Here is a 19,076-nt window from a genome sequence, read left to right as displayed (position 1 = left end):
CTACAATAGACCCACTTCCTTACAATGGGCACTTCATGTTTACAGGCCATCATGCACGTCTCTATCCAGGGACAATATGGAGCCTGACGCTGCCACCGACTGCCACACACGTGCGGTTTTTAAATGCAAGCACGGACGCAATAAGAACCTAACAGGTTTTTAGGAGCGACAATTACTGAGAAGTCTGACACTATCAGGCACTGCTGACTGACGTGTATTATACACTAGACTTGTGCGTTATTTAATAGTTTGTGAAAAACGCACACAAGTGCACCTGTACGCTGCCACCGACAGGCACACACGTGCGGTTTTTAAATGCAAGCACGGACGCAATAAGAACCTAACAGGTTTTTAGGAGCGACAATTACTGAGAAGTCTGACACTATCAGGACTGTTTTAGACTGTGTACACCAGCCCCAGATATGATGAAGGCTGGTATACGGTCACTACTAGGAATGGCTATACACCCTGCCTGCCTGCCTGCCTGCCTGTATACTGCTACAATAATCCTGACAAGGACTCTTTTGGTCACTAGCCTGTATTTCGACCTGGCTATACCCTGCCTGTATACAGCAACAATAGTCCTGAGAAGGACTCTGCTACTGTACTCCGACCTGGCTATACCCTGCCTGCCTGTATACAACTAGAATAGTCCTGAGAAGGACTTTTGGTCACACTGTTTGCAGCCCTGCTACGGAAATAGCTATAAAGGGCCGCAAACCTTTCCCTGAAGCAGCGACCCTCTCCCTGCACTGACTGTCTGGATAGCTGTGAGCAGAGCACAGCGCGCCCGCCGGTATAAAGGCTCGGTCACGCTGTGCAGGCCGGCCCATCACTGCAATTCCACAACTAACAGGGCTGTGGCATTGCAGTGGTCTGCCAGCCAATCCCTGCATGAGGGCTGGCTCTCAAAAGAGCGCCAACATGCAGGGATAAAGACCACGAGTACAGCACGAGTATCGCGAGATTACTCGGTCCCCGCCGAGTAGACCGAGTACAGTGATACTCGTGCGAGTACCGAGTAGTAACAAGCATGCTCGCTCATCACTAATGTTCACCATTTTTGATGTTTTATGTCCATATTTATGTAAAAAGCTTTGTTTGCACTGGATTGCTACATGCTATATATTTTTAATAGATTTCAATAAAGATTGTACATTTTAGAGTGTCTTTTTATGGTGATTCAATGAATATCCAAAAGTCATTATCTTAGAAAATTAGAATAATTACCACAAAACACCTGCAAAGGAGCATTTAAAATGGTCCATTAGTCTGGTTCAGTAGGCTACACAATGATGGGGAAGACTGCTGACTTGACAGATGTCCAGAAGGCAGTCATTAACATTCTCCATTAGGAAGGTAAGTCACAAAAGGTCATCGCTAAAGAAGCTGGCTGTTCATCGACTGCTGTATCCAAGCATATTAATAGACAGTTGAGTGAAAGGTAAAAAGGTGCGCAAGCAACCGGGATAAACACAGCCTTGCTGGGATTTTTAAGAAAAGGCCATTCAAAAATTTGGGGGAGGTTCACAAGGAGTGGACTTCTGCTGGAGTCAGTGCCTCAAGAGCCACCACACACAGACGTATTCAGGACATGGGCTAGTGTCAAACCACTCAAGTCATGACTAATAACCAATGCTAGAAACCTCTTACCTGGGCCAAGGAGAAAAAAAACTGGACTGTTGTTCAGTGGTCCAAGGTGCTGTTTTTAGATGAAAGTAAATTTTGCATTTCATTTGGAAATCAAGGTCCCATAGTCTGGAGGAAGAGTGGAAAGGCCACAATCCAAGCTGCTTGAGGTCTAGTGTGAAGTTTCCACTGTGTTTTATCAAGACCAAAGTCGGCGCAGCTGTCTAACAGGAATGTTTTGAGCACCTCATGCTTCCCTCTGCCGACAAGCTTTTTGGAGATGGAAATTTCATTTTCCAGCAGGACTTGGCACCTGTCCACACTGCCAAAAGTACCAATACCTGGTTTAATAACCACAGTATCACTGTGCTTGATTGGCCAGAAAACTCGCCTGGCCTAAACCCCATAGAGAATTTATGGGATATTGTCAAGAGGAAGATGAGAGATACCAGACCCAACAATGCAGATGAGCTGAAGGCTGCTATCAAAGCAACCTTGGCTTCCATAACACCTCAGAAGTGCCACAGGCTGATCGCCTCCATGCCACGCCGCATTGATGCAGTAATTCACTCAAAAGAAGCCCCGACCAAGTATTGAGTGCATTTACTGTACATACTTTTCAGTGGGCTAACATCATTTTTTCAGTTGGTCTTATATAATATACTAATTTTCTGAGGTAATGACTCTTGTGTTTTCATTGACTGTAAGACATAATCATCAACATTAACAGAAATAAACACTCGAAATAGATCACTCAGTGTGTAATGACTCTATATAATATATGGATTTCCCTTATTGTACTCAAATTGTCTCTCCACGGAGGAAGTAGACAAACTCTAGCACCACCTATTGGAAGTAGCAATCCTAAAAGTCAAAAGTAGCCCTTTAACAAGCCTTTTCATATGACTTAGGACTTATACCAGATCCGAACCCCAATTTGCAGACATAGTGTTTCAGGGTGATTGCCACTCATTAGTGAAAAGTATGGGATCTGATCTGGCTTATGAGAAGCTAGAGTGGGGTCTAAGGGGAAAACTTTTCTCCTTGCGGAGACCTGACATACCAGTTTGGCTGCCAGTGAGGTGTCTTATAGCTGCAATGCCCCTCTGGGAAATATTCAATTTGTCTCTCCAGGTTTAAAGTTTTCCCCTTAGACCCCACTATAGCTTTTCATAAGCCAGATCAGATCCCATACTTTGCACGAGGGGCAATCCCCCCAAACATCATACTATGGGGGATATCATGCCATAAAAGGGAGCTGTGACGGCATTGTAATTATAGAGACTATAACACTGTGTAGAAAGTTATGGGGAAATCATACTATTGGGTCATCAACTCATGTGTAGGGGTTGTGGATGTCATCATATGTCGGGGTGCTGTGGGAGACATCATACTGTGTATGGGGATGATGAAGGCAAATGTACTATGCAGGGGGTTGGGGTTGTGGGGGACATCACACTGTTGGGGCATCATAGTGTTTCAAGGGATGTGGGGGCCATCATGCTATGTAGAGATGCTGGGAGAGATATCACACTGTGTATGGGACTATGGAACCAATTTTACTAGGTGGAAGTGCTGTGGGGGATATCACACTGTTGGAGCATCATAGGGGCTGTGAAGGCCTTCATACTATTTGAGAGTGCTTTGGATGTCATATTGCTGTGTGAGAGGGCTATGAGTGACCATCATGCCGGGTGGAGGTGCTATACTGGTCATCGTAATGAGGGAGCAAAATACCGTGTGATAAGACTTTGACAACACTATATCATGGAGGGCAGATATCAGGGCATCATATTTGTGGAGGGCCATGTGGGTATCATACGTGTGTAGGGTCATGGTAGGGGTGTTATACTGTTTGAGACAAGTTTTGGAAATATATTTTGTGTCATGAAACTGTGGGGTCATCATACTGTGTGGGAGGTCACTGTGGGGACACCATACTGTGTGTAGCTTACTATATCAGCTTTAGAATGTGTATGGGGTAACTGTGGGGATATCATCCTGTATTGTGTTGGAGGCACTGTGGCAGCATTCTTTTTCTCCTATCAAGAAAACAATATATAACTTCTCCTACTATAGTTAATAAACAGTGAAATATGAACAGCACACGGTTAATATCCATGTACGGTTTTTTTATCATAAATCCATTGACTTGCATGGAGAGGTTTGAACCACAACACAGGTCAAAGTAGGACATATCTCCATTTTTTATTTCATTTTTTTGTGGACAATCAGTTCACAAAAAACTTGAGCTGTGGAAAAGCAAATTGAATGTAATAGGTCCATCATCAACTCACAAAAATAACTGTTAGAAACCATATGGATGAATGTGTCTTTATTGTTAGTCCTGAAAATATATTTTTTTTTGTTTCTATTATGGCGTAAAGTTATTTTAAAGTATTTTAGTTTAAGAAAAAAATCTCTTGCCATTAAATGAATTTTTTCTATTACATTATTTTATTTCAATTGGAAAAATAAGCTGTAGAAATTCAATCAAAGCCTGAGGAGCAAAAAGAGGCCACGTTCTTTGATTCTGAAAAATCAATACAATTCAAGAAGATATCTCTGCAATGCCACTGTAAGTCAGATAATAGTCTGCGGACTGAAAAACAGGTGCATTGAAAAGTGACAATAATAACCCTCTTGTTGCTGAAGGGTCAGCAAATGATCACCTGGCTTTAGCTCTCACGTGTAAATGGAATTCCCACACTTCACTATTACATCATGCTTGCTTTCAAGTAAGGGGTATCTTACATAGTTGCAATCTTAATTCTAGACATCAAAGAAAATACAAACCTCACATGACTGTTCTTCTCCAGACCATTTTTATACCGTAGTTATGAGAGCATATACTCAGTACAGGGCCTACATCTTTTTTTGCCTTTGCAATTTCTTTAATTAAATAAGCACATATTAGAATTGCCAACACTATATGTATTTATAGGGAAACAATGTATTAATGTTAGAATTATAGTTATATGTAATAGAGAAATAATGAATAATTATTTATTATTACTAGTGATGAGCGAGCACTAATATGCTCAAGTGTTTGTTACACAACTCTAGCATGTCAGAACCTCAACGCAAGTATCGAATATAATGGAAGTTAATGAGGAGCTTAGCATTTTTCTGGCAGATCCTGCCAGGAGGTCTGGGGAGGCAGTAAAATCACTGAAATGGATGTTTTTGGTTCAGTCAGGGAAAAAAATAACAATTGTGTGCATGAGATGTGTGCCGCCCCGGTGTTAGTCGGGCTGCTCGGATCCGTGACCGTCGTGACTCAAGGGGTCCGGACCCGGCTTGGCGGACACTCTGATCCGTAAAAGAGGTTATTTACAGGGGGAAAGTTTGTGACGCCACCTGAGGGTTGCTGTAATGGGAGTACTGCCACTGCTGGAGGGAGTACCGGGGCAGATGGTGTGAAGCAGCAAGGTGTCAGTCCCTCCGCAGGTAGGGAAGGCCCCGGACTCGGGGGGTTGGTAGGTTTGGGAGGACAAAGTGCAGAGACCAGGGTACTCACTGCGGGTAGTCGTGGTGTTGGATGAGGTGGAGGAAGGAGACACACACGCTGTAGGTAAACCAAAGTCTCTGAGTACAGCTGCCGCTGCTGGGAGCCCGTCCAAGTTTCTGGTCCCACCGGTGTCACTTAGTGATTCGGAGCCTGCCTCCGTGCACAATTTGTTGTCCATTGATGGTCCTCGTGGCTTGAAGTTGTTGGGGGCCCTGCTTCCTATGTGTATTGTAGCCGTGCTCTTAAGGGCTGGCACTTGGGACTTCAGTTGGTTGCAGTGTCTGGAAAAACCCTGTCCCCCTCATTGTGCTGATGTCATCAATCTCTGAGCATTTAGAGAAGTCCTTGAAGATTCTCTCCCTTTCAGGTGAATTGTCAGGACGTTGAATCATCTCCTGACCTAGGGTCCTGTACCCCGTCGTGCTCGGTACCGGTCAGTTCTGTTGGGTCCTTCTGGTGCTGACAGCTACTCCAAGACTACGTCCATAACAGCCCTGTCCAACGTCCCTGCTACCGGTCCCCGACTCCTCTGGACCCGGATCACTGCTTGCGACCCAATCAGTTTCCCTTAGCTCCCCAGGAGCTAACTCTCCCAGCTCCTCACTCTCTGGAGCTCACTTCTTCACTCCCCTCTCAGTTTGCCCAGTTTCCAAGTGGCTGACCCATTTTCCAGCTAGTCCAACCCCCCTGGTGTGTCTTGCAGTGACTGATGTGAGGTGATTGGGTTTTGTGGTGCAGATGGGAGTGACACCGGTTTCCTAGGTACCTGGAACCATGGGAGGTGGACCCTGCACCCTGGGTAAGGATGCAGTTCCCTGTAGCACCCTGATGTATTCAGGGGCGCTACATTCCCCGTTGGTTAAACGTAGCACGTCCGCGAGCTACAGCGCACACAGAGTTTTATTTAACCGGAAAGTAAAAGATAACATGTTTAATATTCTTCCCACGCAGGGGAGGAACATTTCTTATAACGTTGCTGTAGTCCCCGCCAACAACCCACCACCCAAAAAGTTCCTGGTTCCCCAAAACCCCTTGAGGAGGCAGGTCACCGATCCATTGGTGACCAGGTCTGGGCCTTCTCTATCCCAGACCTTTCCTCCAACCTTCCTCTCCGTGGTGGCGGGATTAATGTCCATATGTTGCAGAGGACTACTCTGGTAGGCACACTAGGTGCAACTATTTACAAAGAGCACCAGTTCGTGCTGGCTGCTACCAGTCCTGCAGCCATGGTCCATTTTTAATAACATTATTACTGGTGGAAAATCAGGTTACTTTCCCGGAATAATTGAACATGTTTCACACATTTTTAAACGATTAGCAGCAATATAACATCTATTATAACATTTCAACTTTAACAACTGTAACAACTGCTGGGGTAGCTTAGTTCAGCTACCACTACTCTCGGAATCTAAGTGAGGGCTGACCAAAATTGATACGGGTTGATCTCCTCAACTCTGGACTCCCTTCTAGCCCCTGTGGTGTGGCAATATCTGCAATGTCTGCTACAAGTTCCTCACTACTGGTGGCGGGTGTTGCCGATTAGAGCCTACATGTTCATGGCAAAGGTATAGATGCTACTCTAGGTGCGGAAATGGGTGCAGTGTCAGAAAGCCTTTCCTGTTCTGGTTCTTCCACTGGTTGTGGGAATGTTATTACAGGGACAATCACTGCTCCATTGTGCATAGGCCAATCTTCTGGAAAATCACTTAAGACGGTATGGATGGGTTTCTTTTTTCCTCTCCATGACTCGAGGTTGAGATTGACCTTCATCTTGGACTCTTAGGGGTTCTGGACACTTCTTCAAGTGACCTCTGGTAATTGCAGATGTAGTCTTTCCTTGAACCTTGCTGATAAGACAAGTCTTCTTATTGTCAAAGTTTGAGCGTTAATAGAAAAAATATAGAAAAATCCAGCTCACCCTTGTAGACTTGAAAGGAGACCAGAGGAGAGGGACAGTGCACAGATAATGTAGCCGGCCTGGGATTTACCTGCAGGAAATGATGTCATCCACAGGTTGGTCCAACTTGTGCATGAAATCATTTCCTTAGTTAAATCCTTTTTTTAACCTGTGTCTAGCTCACAACAGTATGGATTAGGACTAAGGACACAAGATGTCTGAAAAGCGTACCATCTGATTATTGTCCATTTATGGTTTTTATAATGCGGAATCCGCAATGATATCTTTTTAATGCATACCCAATAAATTGATATTTTAATTTACGGATTTGGATGTTGTAAAAGTTTTAGTGTTGTACAACATAGGGTTCTTTTTCCCATTGGTCGTCTAACTTGTGTAATTTCCTCTTTCTTTTCAATACTAATTCACCTGGTGAAAAGGGGATAGCCTTCGCTTGTCTGTTGAAGTTCTTTTCTTGTTTTTCTCTACATTGGTTCAAATTCTGTGCAACATACTCTTGGATTTGCTTGTATTGAATTTGACGTTTCGACTTCCATCTCTAAGTCTACAGGCAACCTTCAGGTCTTGCTCTCATGATATAAGCAGGTGTATATTTGGTGGAGCTCACGGGAATATTATTGTACATATCGACGAGATCTGGCAATTTTTAGGGCCAATGGTTCCGCTCTTCGAGTGGTAGAGTTTTCAACAGATTGATGACTAGATGGTTCATTTTCTCATGTGGCGCCCTGGACTAGCCAGGTCGTCACAGGTACTACAACATGCACCCCCACCCCGAGATAGGCACATCAGCCAGACACAAAATCCTTGTTGCCTCCCTCCAGGGGCTGATGTCCACACCAGGTGGGGTGGAGCCAGGTGGTTGGCCCCACCCACTGAGGAGTTCACAGTCCTGGAGGCGGAAAAAGGAAGTCAGTTGAGATCAGAGAGAGTTCAGTTAGGGAAGTGATGGAGTGAAGTAGCAGTAGAGGAGCAAACTGACTGTGTCCGGGTACGTGGCCCAGGCACCTAGAGCAAGGTTGGCAGATGGTGCGGCCGTCTGCAGGAGAGGCGGATCAACGCGGAACTGTAGGACCGGGGACGGGCGGGGGTCCGCCGGTACCGAACTGGGGAGCGAAGTGAAGCCAGCACAAACCGGCAGGGCCTGCGGACCCCGACCAGGCTTGGAGTCGCCGTTAAATAGGTCAAATCCGTCAGTGACCAGAACCCCAGGGGTTTCCTAATAGCCAAGACCCGATTGAAGGCAACCGTCCAACCAGCAAAAGGAAATACAGCTATCGCCACAGCTAGAGTTCCAAGGGCCAGAGCCTGCGGACAAAAGGGCTCCTCCAGCACATATACACGCTGGGGAGCGGGTTACTGGTGGGAAGCCATCGGGACCGAACATACACAAAGGTGCAGGGAAAGGCAGCCACCACCAACCGTCCGGGAGAAACCACAGCAGCCGGCTGCGGGACCCGTCCATCCAGCAGTTTGGTTTACCAGAGACTTTGCATCCAATTGTGGCCGAGTGAGTACTACCGTGCCATCCGGCACCGCTCTGCGCAGTCCAAGCGACCCTGCACCTTGCCAACCCTGCCTCCCCGTCATCTCACCGGGCCCCGGGACCACCAAATCCTACCCACGGTGGGGAAAACAACATCCCAGCTGCTCCCTGCCATCGCTCCCGGGATCCCCGTCACCAGCAGCGGTGGTGCCCAACCTCACCACAACCCATGGGTGGCGTCACGGACCAAATCCCCAAACCAAACTACCCCTTTCACTCACGGGCGAGGAGCGCCGCTCGAGTCCCCGGATCCGGCCCACCGCTCGAGCCACCGAGCAGCAGCGCTGGACCCAAGCGTGGTGAGCGCAACACCCCGCCGCCCGCGACAACTTGGTGTCACGAACAGGATCTTACCATTCTACCGCCTGGTGGAAGTGCGCCTTGTGTCCCGCCAGAGGTGTCCGGCCGAAAAATTTCAGAATCCGCCATCTTGGGCGCGAAAAGTTTCCCGCTCGAGCGTTTTCCGAGCAGTGGAGGCGCGAAAGCCAAAGCTCCGCCCCTGAAGAGGAGGTGCCGGAAAAAGACCTAGGGGGGACGGATGGCGTCTGGCCGCATGTGAACCGCGGCTGTGGAAGCAGGGACACCAGGACTCTGCAAGTATTTGGTTCCTGGAGCACCGCTGCACGAGATGTCCCGTCCGTCCGGCACCGCTGAAACCTCAGTTCCCATGCCCGCGGCCAACGCCCCGACCGACCCGTTACCCCTGTCACCGGTAGTGGAGCTCGCAGCGTCTGTGAGGGAGGGCCCAGACCTGGGGTCCCCAGGCCTTACCTTTGTCACCGCCCTGCCACCGGCCCCGGCTTCCATCCCGGCCGCACCGCTGATGACGACGGCCCCGGCTGTCTACCCGGCCGCAATGGAGATGACGACGGCTCCGGCAGTCCGCCCGGCCGCAACGGCAGCGAAGTACTCGTCCCGTTAACAAATCTGGGCCCATTCCTGGACTGGGGTCAAGGGGTGCTGCCCACTTCTTAGGGGCAGCATCAGGGCCAGGTTGTTTGGGTGGGTGACTGAAGGACCTGTTCCATTGTTATTATTAAAAGTGTTTTATTGTTGTTGCAACGGTTGAAGTGATATGCCACTGGTAAGGGAAGATTTCTGAACATGCTTGTTTATTTTCTTTTGCAGTTGAAAAATAAAACCGGTGATAGACGGGCAGCCCGCGGACGGTCTGCATTTAACCAAGGGGGAATGTGGCGCCCTGGATTAGCCAGGTCGTCACAGGTACTACAACATGCATCCCCACCCCGAGATAGGCACATCAGCCAGACACAAAATCCTTGTTGCCTCCCTCCAGGGGCTGATGTCCACACCAGGTGGGGTGGAGCCAGGCGGTTGGCCCCACCCACTGAGGAGTTCACAGTTCTGGAGGCAGAAAAAGGAAGTCAGTTGAGATCAGAGAGAGTTCAGTTAGGGAAGTGAAGGAGTGAAGTAGCAGTAGAGGAGCAAACTGACTGTGTCCGGGTACGTGGCCCGGGTACTTAGAGCAAGGTTGGCAGACGGTGGTGGCCATCTGCAGGAGAGGCGGATCAACGTGGAACTGTAGGACCGGGGACGGCCGGTGGCCCGCCGGTACCGAACCGTGGAGCGAAGTTAAGCCAGCACAAACCGGCAGGGCCTGCGGACCCCGACCAGGCTTGGAGTCGCCGTTAAATAGGTCAAATCCGTCAGTGACCGGAACCCCAGGGGTTTCCTAACAGCCAAGACTCGATTGAAGGCAACCGTCCAACCAGCAAAAGGAAATACAGCTACCGCCACAGCTAGAGTTCCAAGGGCCAGAGCCTGCGGACAAAAGGGCTCCTCCAGCACATATACACGCTGGGGAGCGGGTTACCGGTGGGAAGCCATCGGGACCGAACATACACAAAGGTGCAGGGAAAGGCAGCCACCACCAACCGTCCAGGAGAAACCACAGCAGCCGGCTGCGGCACCCGTCCATCCAGCAGTTTGGTTTACCAGAGACTTTGCATCCATTTGTGGCTGAGTGACTACTACCGTGCCATCCGGCACCGCTCTGCGCAGTCCAAGCGACCCTGCACCTTGCCAACCCTGCCTCCCCGTCATCTCACCGGGCCCCGGGACCACCAACCCCTACCCACGGAGGGGAAAACAACATGCCAGCTGCTCCCTGCCATCGCTCCCGGGATCCCCATCACCAGCAGCGGTGGTGCCCAACCTCACCACAACCCGTGGGTGGCGTCACGGACCAAATCCCCAAACCAAACTACCCCTTTCACTCACGGGCGAGGAGCACCGCTCGAATCCCCGGATTCGGCCCACCGCTCGAGCCACCGAGCAGCAGCAGCAGCGCCAGACCCGAGTGTGGTGAGCGCAACGCCCCGCCGCCCGCGACACTCACACATTACATTTGTTTGCGCATGGTAGGGTGTAGTGTGTATCTTCTTACATCCGTACAGGTTACAAAATTCCTTGAAGATTTCAGCTTCAAAAGCGGGACCTTGATCTGTGAGGACTTGGTCCAGATAGCCATGTGGTCTACAGAAATGTACTTGGAAGGCTCTTGCTGCTGTGCTGGCAGTTAGATCTTTCACAGGTACCACTAGCAGGAATCTCGAATAGTGATCCACCATTGTGAGTGCATAGGTGTAACCACTCCTGCTTGGTGTGAGCTTGACGTGGTCTAAAGCGACGATTTCCAATGGCTGGCTGGCGACTATTGGTTGTAGTGGTGCTCTCTGACTGGTGCTATCTTTTCTTCTCAACGTGCAAGGACCGCAGTTTCTGCACCATTCCTCAAAGGTGATCCTCATTCCGACCCAGTAAAACCGACTTCTCAACAGCACAACTTCTTCCAACCAAAATGTCCAGCTCTATTGTGGTACGCTTCTAAGACTACTGGCACATACGATCTGGTTATCACTGTTTGGCATTCCCGTTCATGCTTCTTGGGGTTAATGAGTGGAGATGAGTCGAGAGTTTTGAGGTTCGCCAATTTCATGTACGAGTTATTTTAGGGGGTGTTCGAGTCGTTCGACGAACTCGAATGATTTGCTAAAATTTCGGCAGTTCGAGTTACGTTCGAGAACGGTTCGATTACCAAAAGCGTGGCTTTTTACAGCTACGTGTGCAGGGAGCCATCGCTGGCAGCTTGCGGTAAGCTGGTAACCAGGGTAAATATCGGGTATCCAAGCAAAGCGCTATGCTTAGTATCCCGATGTTTACCCTGGCTACGTGTGCAAAAATCCCCGAAAGCTACACAGAAGCACTTCCGTGTGACTTCCGTCGGATGCCGCTACAGTCTGTGTCCCGCTCCAGCTCCAGCCCCGCGGCTGCCCACACTGCAGTGGTGTGACGCCCTGGACTAGCCAGGTAGTCACCGATAGGCCCCGCATAACACCTGTCCCCCTAAAAAGGTAACAGCAGCCAACCACATTAAAACCTAGTCACCTCCCTCAGAGCTTAATGGTTACACCAGGGGGCGAAGCCAGGTGGTGGCAACGCCCACCAAGGAGTCCAGAGGGCCTGAGGCTGGAGAAACAGTCAGTTGAAGTCAGTCAAGGCAGTCGGTTGTTAGTTGACAGTAGAGGAGGAGTGTGCAGCAGGCCTGTGGTGACAGGTCTGCAGCGGGAACTGACAGGTGCCAGGGTCGTAGCCCTGGTACCTTGGCTAGGAGGCAGGCGGTGGCCTGGCCTGCAGGAGTTGGGAAAATGGCCAGGTGGAACCGTAAGGGACCGGGACAGGGCAGTGGCGCCGGTACCGAACCGGGGAACTGGAGCACCAAGGGGGTACTCAGACCCAGAACGAGGCTCAGAAGCCACTGGACCACGTCGAATTCACTGATTGTAGTCTGGACCTTAGGTCCTTTCCCATCCCTAGACCCGAAAGAAGGCAACAGCCAACCGAGGGGGATAGAAAGCCACCGCACAGGCAGAGAAATCCCACAGGCCAGCGCCTGCGGGTAAACGGACTCCACCGCCGGGGAGCGGACTCCCGCTGCTAAGGCACAGGCAGTCTACACTAACATAACAAGGTGCAGCAAGAAGGCCAAGACAACCAACCCGGGTGGGGGATAAGACGCAGCCAGTAATCGTGAGTACAACAGTGCTATCCGGCCACACACCGCCCTGCACTGCCCAATTGTCATTCTCCCCAAGCGGGTCCCGGGGCCACCATCCATGCCCACGGAGGGGTTAACATCTTGCTGCACGACCATCTCCCCTGGGTGCCCCGTAACTGCAGCGGTGGTGTCTACACCTTCAACACGTCCCGTGGGTGGCGTCACGAACTCAAACACGGCTCCGGCCGTACACCTACCTAACCACCCCCATCAAGATCGCCAGCATTCCCTTGTCCCCTTGCAGAGCGACGTGACCCCCAGGTCCGGAGGTACTCGAGCCACCCACCAAATGAGCCCGGACCTGAGTGGCTCGGCTGCAGCCGAGCGCGGGGTGGTGCATCAGCATATGCCCGCACTGTACGGTGCCTGCAGCTGCCCACACTGCAGTGACAGCAGCCGCAGCGATGACAAGCGCTGCCGTCAGGAGGTCAGTGAAGTTCCTTACCTGCGGTGATGAAGTCCTGCCCTCCCGACGTCAGTGCTGTCACTGTCCTCCATGGCCGCCGCATGTCACATCTCCTCTCGCTGCCGACCAGAGACTGTCACTAGCGGTGACGTCACAGGCTCCCGCGATACTTGGTTGTGAAGGCAGCGGTCATTGAACTCAGTGACAGCTCTGCTATCAGGAGTGCAGCGATCACCGCAGGTAATGTACCTCGCAATCCTCCTGACAGCAGCACTTGTCATGCCCTGCAGTGACCTGGGCTGACCTATTGATGTTAGCTCAGGTCACTGCAATGCTCTCCCAGCCAATATGGAACATTCTGTTCTTCATTGACTGGGACATTGACTACTGTATGGATCGTCATGGATTACACCAGACCTGGATTTGTTTTTCTTTCTAATAAATTGGTGAAAGAGGGAATGTTTTGGGGAGTGTTTTTTCAAATAAAAATGTGTTTGTCGTCTATTTTTTTTTATTACTGACTGGTTTAGTGATGTCAGGTATCTGATAGATGGCTGACATCACCAACCCCAGGGCTTGATGCCAGGTGACATTACACATCTGGTATTAACCCCATATATTACCCCGTTTGCCACCGCACCAGGGCAATGGGATGCCCTTCTGGGGCGGCTGCGGCCTGCTATTTTTAGGCTGGGGAGAGTCCAATAACCATGGACCTCCCTAGTCTGAGAATATCAGACACCAGCTGTCCACTTTACCTTCGCTGGTAATCCAATTTTGAGGGGACCCCCACATCGTTTTTTTTAAAAAATTATTTATTTAATTTAATTTAAAATAACAGCGTGGGGTGCCCTCAGTTTTGGATTACCAGCCAAGGGGAATCTGTCAGCTGTGGTCTGCAGGCTGCAGCCGTCTGCTTTACCCTAGATGGCTATCAATAATAGGGGGAACCCCACGTCATTTTTTTTTTAAATTTATTTATTTTTTTTGGCTAAATACAAGGCTAAGCACCCCTTAGTGCCACATGAAAGGCACCAAAGGGTGCAAAATTACAAAATGCAGGAGAGTGGGACACTATGTGTCCTTCTGCCATTATAATGACAGAAAAGACTGATATGAACTGTACAAGCACAAGAAAATCAGTAGAAAATGGCACTGGAGTGAACATGTGACCGCCTCATGTAGGTTAAAGCTATGGATCCTGGGTAAACGTATGTATTTTCCCTCCTTCATTTTTTTTGCAGTACGCAAAAAAATGGAAGGCACACGGATGACAAACGGATGCCACACGGACCGTATACGGAACGGAAACGGATGCCACACAGATGCATCTGTGAAAAAAATGGACCGTTTTGCAGACCGCAAAAACCGATCGGTTGTGTGAATGTAGCCTTATTGTCAGGTTTCCGGGTTTTCCAGTCCTCTTTTGAAAAAGCTTGCCCTCGGTTAACATGGAGTTTTGTGTTCTGTTGCCCTACTTCCTGTCCAGCTGCTTAAAAGGCCGCCTCTAAGCTTAGTCCAGTGCCTGAGTATACTGCTTGCTGTGTGCTCCTGCTTTGCTGCTGCTGCTACTGGATTACCTTTGGATCCTCCTGAAAATCTACCGACCGACTCTGGACCATACCCGGTTTCTTCAAACTGTGCCCGGACTCCGTCTGCCGTCTTTTGTCAGCACGTCTGCCCGGTTTCTTCCGGTTCATAACCATTCTGGACTTTCATTCCGTACGGACACTTCTGGACTTTACCGCTTGCCCCTTGTGTCCCGGCTGCGGCGCATTTAGGCCTTCCGGGGTTGATTGCCGGACAGTCCCTGTATAGGGGTTCGCTCTGGTGGTCTCCCTGGGGGAGTCCGGTGCGTGGCCCCGGGAATCCCCTTCGCTCCGTTTCAGAAAGGTATTTTTATGTGTGTTTGTTATACTGTGTATTTCCGTTGTGTATCTACCGTGGTTACATATCATAAACATCTTGTACCACAAACTCGTCTCTGCTGATCATTGCCCTACGCTATCGAAATCCTCAGAACATACAATAGTATTACATTATACTCAGGCCATAAGAGGATTTCGCTGGGGCAATGATTGAGACACGAGTAGATCAGCTCTTTTCTATGATTAACTCCTTGCAGCAGGAGATGGAGGTGGTGCAGACTAAACTTAGAGATGTGGAGGCACAGCTGGGCCATGATCACCAGGTACTGGGTCCGGCTATACAGGATTTGCAAGTCAGAGTGGAGGCTCAGGAAGCTGGCCCCACTACGTCCGTATCAGCTGCCGGTATGCCTAGGTTACCCCCATTCCGTTTCAATGGTGACCGTAGTCAGTTTCGTGGATTTGTGAACCAATGTATACTGTTTTTTGATGTACATGCTGATTATTACCGTTCTGACCGGTCCAAAGTGTTATGTATAATTATGTTATTAACCTCACGAGCACTGGCTTGGGCTAATCCTATGATAGAGAACCGGGACATCCGTTTAAATCACCTAGATGATTTTCTGACCGCAATGGCGCAGATGTTTGATGATCCGAATCGCCGTGCTACCGCTGAATCGGCTCTCCTTTCCTTACGTCAGGGAAAGCGTTCTGTCGTTGAATACGCCACTGAATTTAAGAGGTTAGTGGTAGACACCGACTGGGGAAACAATGCATTATTGTCTGTTTTCAGAAAGGGTTTGTCCGGTACCATCAAAGACGAGTTAGCTCGTTCCGAATCTCCAGGGGAGTTTGAACTGTTTCTCCAGCACTGTGTGCGTATTGATACCCGCTTGACGGAACGTAGACAGGAAAAATGGGCAGCTGTAAACCGTGTAAACAACTTTGCCTTTCCTTCCAGAGAACCCGCTCTCAGGACGCCACGGGAGGCCGAGGACGTTCCTATGCAAGTGGACTCTCTGCAAAAGCGAGAGACCAATGAACGTCGCGAACACCGGCTCCGTGAGCGTTTGTGTTTCTATTGCGGTCAATCAGACCATTTCTTGATCGACTGCCCGAAACGTCCGAATCGCCCAAATAAGGTATTGGCAGCCATGGCAGAGTGTGACAACACGGACGCAGAGTCCGATATCTCTGAGGCAAGTGGACACCTGGATGCGGTATTTCCCTTGACTGTAATGTCAACCTCACCGAAGGACTCGGAAGGGAAATATACCCATTGCTCGCTCCCCATTCAGATCCGGTGGGAGGGACAGCTAATACCTACCTCTGCAATGATAGATTCTGGGGCAGGGGGAAATTTCATGGACTCCTCTTTTGCCAGGAAACACGGTATCCGGACTCAGCAAAGATCCTCACCGGTTACCATGGAGACGGTTGACGGATCTCCGTTAATCTCTGGACCAGTTGATCGGGAAACCGTACCGCTAGAATGCGTCATGAAGCCAGGTCAGCAGGAGACCCTTGTTTTCATGTTAATTTCTTCTCCTCATTTTCCGATTATTCTAGGTATTCCGTGGCTACGGTCTACAAATCCGGTCATCGATTGGGAAACTAAGGAAATATCCTTCCCACCGCAGAGTATTCCGACCATTAGTCCAACTGTTCCGGTTCCAGTAACACCGAATGCGGAGGGCACTGTACAGGTACCTGTTCTACCCCCGGTGTATAATGACTTTGCGGATATATGCGACAAAAGAAAAGCCGATCGGCTTCCCCCGCATAGACCGTATGATTGCCCCATAGACTTACTCCCAGGGGCGGAGATCCCGTTTGGTCATGTCTACCCGTTGGCGGCACCTGAGCTAGAAGCACTAAAAGAATACATTGATGAAAGTCTAGCTAAGGGATTCATTCGTCCGTCTACCTCACCAGCAGGGGCACCCATCTTTTTCGTGAAAAAGAAAGAGGGGACTCTGAGACCCTGTATTGACTACCGGGAACTGAATAAAATAACTATCCGGAACAGGTATCCGTTACCGTTGATTCCTGAGCTATTGGAGAGGGTCCAACAGGCAAAAATATTCACCAAATTGGATCTCCGTGGGGCATACAATCTACTCCGTATACGTCCCGGAGACGAGTGGAAGACCGCGTTCCGATGTCGGTATGGACATTTTGAGTACCTAGTGATGCCTTTTGGACTTTGTAACGCTCCCGCGACTTTCCAACATCTAGTTAACGATATTTTTAGGGATATCATGGACCAATTCATGGTGATTTATCTGGACGATATCCTAATCTTTTCTGATTCCCTACAGGAACACCAGGAACACGTCAAGACCGTACTTACCCGGCTGAGGGAAAACCACCTGTACATCAAACTGGAGAAATGCGAGTTCCACTGCTCACAAATACAATTCTTAGGTTATGTCATCTCTCCTCAGGGACTGAACATGGAGTCTGGCAAGATACAAGCAATTCTAGACTGGCCGGAACCGGGGAACATCAAGGAGGTACAACGCTTTGTCGGTTTTGCCAACTTTTACCGACGTTTTATCCGTAATTTTTCAGAGATCGTTCGTCCCATCACTCTGTTAACCAAGAAAGGACAGACGTTTGTGTGGTCCGCCCAGGCCCAGGAAGCTTTCCATCGTCTCAAGGTTTGTTTTACCTCAGCGCCTATATTGGTACATCCGAATCCCGCACTTCCCTTTATCGTGGAAGTCGACGCTTCCGACTACGCATTAGGGGCCATCCTTTCACAAAGGACTGGGGACAAGAGTCTCTTACATCCGTGTGCTTTCTTTTCCCGCCGGTTGTCCCCTGCAGAAAGGAACTATGACATTGCGGACAAGGAATTGTTAGCGATTATTTCCGCTTTCAAGGAATGGAGACACCACTTACAGGGAGCCGCGCAGCAAGTGATAGTACTCACAGATCATCGTAATCTGGAATTTCTTAAGTCTGCCAGGTGCCTGTCTCCACGGCAAGCCCGTTGGAGCCTATTCCTTAACCAGTTCAATTTTGTCGTTACATACCGTCCAGGTTCACGTAATGGGAAAGCCGATGCCTTGTCCCGAATCCACGCCGTGGACTCCGTGCCTGGAACCCCGTCTCAGACCGTGTTATCGGATGCCAATTTCGTTGGAGTAATCCAGGACCAGGACTTGTGGAAGGACATCAAGCTGGCCTATGATGGTGACGTATTTCTTGCTGCCCCCCCGAATGATGTAACTCTTGTTCTTCGGAATGGTGTGTGGTTGAGAGAGCGACGCATTTATGTCCCGGAGGCCGTAAGACTTCGGGTTCTCAAGTTGGTCCATGACTCCGTGTTGGCTGGTCATAGGGGGGTACAGAAGACGCAGGAATTTCTGAACCGTTTTTTCTGGTGGCCTACCTGTTTAAAGGACTATGTCCACTCATGTGTGGTTTGTGCCCGGGGCAAGGTCCCTCGTGTGGCTCCTACAGGACTCCTCCAACCGTTACCCGTGCCATCTCGCCCTTGGGGGTCTATCTCAATGGATTTTATTGTGGAGTTGCCCGTCTCAGACGGTCACAATACCATTTTAGTGGTGGTGGATCGGTTGACTAAAGCTGCTCACTTTATTCCATGTGCCGGTCTTCCCTCAGCCGCAGAGACAGTGGATCTGGTTATCCAGAACGTATTCCGATTGCATGGGGTACCCGACGAGATCATCTCTGACCGGGGCGTGCAGTTCACGTCTAGGTTCTGGAAGGGGTTTTGTACGGCACTCCAGATTGATGTCTGTTTGTCTTCTGCATACCATCCTCAGACAAATGGGCAAACCGAACGGACCAATCAAACACTGGAACAATACCTTCGCTGTTATGTCAGCCATCTGCAGGACGATTGGTTGAAGATGCTTCCGTTGGCGGAGTTCTCGTATAACAACACTCAGAGCAGCTCCACTAAGGTAACGCCCTTCTTTGCTAACTTGGGTTACCATCCGACTATTTTGCCTAGGTCACCGGTTGCGGTCTCAGTGCCTGCGGTGGAGGACAGATTAACAGAGCTACGACAAAATCTGGAGGTTCTGAAGGACACTGTGGCTACAGCTCAGGAGCGTTACAAGAGGTCGGCAGACGCTCACCG

This window comes from Anomaloglossus baeobatrachus, chromosome 2 (assembly GCF_048569485.1).
Source record: "Anomaloglossus baeobatrachus isolate aAnoBae1 chromosome 2, aAnoBae1.hap1, whole genome shotgun sequence".
Taxonomy (NCBI): Eukaryota; Metazoa; Chordata; class Amphibia; order Anura; family Aromobatidae; genus Anomaloglossus; species Anomaloglossus baeobatrachus.
This window is presented reverse-complemented; position numbering follows the sequence as displayed.